The following is a 2,983-nucleotide window of genomic DNA, read 5'->3' as shown; positions in this document are numbered from 1 at the left end:
ACCTCGCATTTACATTTGGCGGCCATATGGGCGGCCATCTTGGATTTTGAATGAAAATCAATTATTTACATAATTTATTAACTTAAAATCATGTACAATCAAATGAATCTCTAAATGTATATAGTAAGCAGTGTTTATGTTCTCAATACAAAAAATTCTTCACAATACATTTGGCGGCCATATTGGCGGCCATATTGGATTGTCAATGAAAATCATTAATATAATCATATAAAATCAAATGAACCTCATATATAGGCCTATGGTATAAACAGTGTTTATTTTCTCAATACAAAACATTGACTTCGTAATACATTGCCCAGCCATTTTGGCAGCTATATTGGCGGTCACATTAGCGGCCACATTGTCTTTTAAATGAGCATTGATTATCCGATTAACATTTCTCCTATATTATACAAACAAAGAAATAACCAATTTTTTCAGAATAATGTTGTCATTGGGAATTGATTGAGATCCATGACCTATGATTTAAGCAGGTTTGATACATTGAAACTACAAAAATATGAGAAGTCACTCTATTTACACTCAAAATTTAATACAAAACGTTCTGATCCTGGTGAAAAAGCGCTTTTTAATAGTATAGGCCTAATGTATGGTATAAAAAATAATTAAAACAATAATGTCAGTCCAACTACAAACTAAAAACTAATGGTCAAACTCAATGACCATATTTTTCTGGCCAATGTGATTCAAGCTCCCTGTTCACAAATGCTATACACACCAATGAACACCAGTCAGATGCAATGTTTAGTTTCACAATAAATCTACTGTACATTTATTATTGTACTACACATGCTGTTACATCCAATGGTCTTTTTTGTTTATGTTTTACAAAGGAAATTCCTTATAAAATCATGTAATTCTTTAAATGACTATAATTAATGGGGGACCCGCTCTACACATACTTTTTTATTACTGCCGCAAAGGAGGTTTTGCATTCACTGTTGTTTGTCTGCCTTTTAGCAAGATGACACAAAACGGATCATCATAAAATTTATCAGAGTGGTACATAATAATCTAAGAAAAATCTCAAGGCTTGTTGCAACAGAATATCGGCCTATTAGCTTGCTTGAAGTTACCAAGCCGATGGCTTTCAGAAGAGTTTTTCACCAGTACCTGAGAAAAAGCCACCAAATCCTGAAACAAGTTGTTTCTCTCCGCTGCTACCATTATGCAAGTAACCAGACATGATACTCTTGAATGCACTTTGTTACACTGTTCAGCGTAGGCAGATTGAATACAGCTCTCTTGGCAAATTTGGGCCCAGCACATCCTGAAATGGTGCCAGGGTCACGATTATATCCCCTTTCAAGGAGCACATTTTGCTTCGTTTGTAGACGCATCCAAAGCTCAAACCCGGGTTTTACCTCTTGTACCTTAAGTCCACCAGCATTGTTCAACACAGTTTGAACCATGAATATTTGTAATAATTTTGTTCAATTAATTGTCCCACTCGAGATGAAATATGCTGTTGAGCTGAGGAGTGAGGGAAGTGGATACCTCGACAAGAGCTGATGATGAATCTGAAAATCTGAACAAAATTATGACAAACATTCTTGGTTCAAAGGTGTTGAACAGTGCTGGAGTCATAGTACAGGAGGTGAAACCCAAGTTTGGAGCCAGCAATCAGGAGAAAATGCTTCAGACGCTAACTGTCTACGCATGAAGCAAGATGCGCTCATGAGAGTGGATATGGCCAAGAACATGGCATCAGTGTATATATGGTCGTGTTGGGCCAAAAACTGTCTGAGGGAGCTGCATCCATTCTGCCTGCGCTAAACTGTAAAGTGCATCTGAGAGTATCATATCTGGTTACGGTACGTGCAGTGGGGAGCGTAGAGAAACAACTTGTTCCAGGATTCGGTGGTTTTGTCTCAAGTATTGGTGAAAAAGTTAAGATAAGATAAGAGATAAGATAACTTTATCACACAAGGGAAAAATTCTTCTGCTCGTCATCACATATATTAAAAAATGTAAAACAAATATAAAAACATACAAAACAGTCACTATAAAAAATATAACAATTTACAAGTAAAATACAATGACTACCATCGATAAAATAATTAAATTACAATTATGATTATTTTTATTCTTATATTTATTATTATTATTATTATTATTATTATTATTACTATTATTATTATTATTATCATTATCGTAATCAATACAGTTAAAATTATTATTGATGTTATTATATTGATAATGAATTATCTTCTAAACCTCTTGTTGAACTGGGTGATGCCGGAGGGGATAAATGACTTCGCATAACGGTTTGTTTTTGCTCTGAGTAGCCTCATTCTACCACTTGGATTAAGTTGGTTAATAATAGCATAATGGAGTGGATGAGAGGTATCTAACTCAATTCGATGGAATTTTTTTCTGAAGATGTTCTAGATACACCTCACTAATGGAGGGCAACTGTAGACCAATCATTTTACAAGCCTGACGGATGAAAGTGTCAAACGTCCTTTATCCACTCCGGCAGCATTACCAGCCCAACAAGCAAGGCAATATGTCCAAACACTACAAACAACAGATCTATAAAAAGAAAGCAACATAGGTTCACTGGAATTAAATTTAAATAGAGTTCTCAAACAATACATTCTAGGATTTAATTTTTTACACAGGAAGTCAATATGGTCACTCCAGCTCAATCGATTGTTAAAAACAATGTCCAGATATTTATAATTATCAACTATTTCTATTTCTTCTCCTTTTGTGGTTATTGGTTGAAATTGAAATTTATGTTTGGTTCTAAAGTCAATAATCATTTCCTTTGATTTTGTAGTATTAATTTGTAGGTAATTATTGTCGCAAAATCCAACAAACCTTTTTACTTCGTTACGATAATGTGTGTCGTTATCTGAGATAATGAGGCCGATTGTGCTGGTATCATCAGCGAATTTTACAACTGGGCAAAGCTCACTAGATGATCTATAGTCAGCAGTATACAATGAATATAACT

This window comes from Anneissia japonica, unplaced genomic scaffold (assembly GCF_011630105.1).
Source record: "Anneissia japonica isolate Jap-2015-1 unplaced genomic scaffold, ASM1163010v1 scaffold2471_len1564793_cov202, whole genome shotgun sequence".
In the NCBI taxonomy this organism is placed as follows: Eukaryota; Metazoa; Echinodermata; class Crinoidea; order Comatulida; family Comatulidae; genus Anneissia; species Anneissia japonica.
This window is presented reverse-complemented; position numbering follows the sequence as displayed.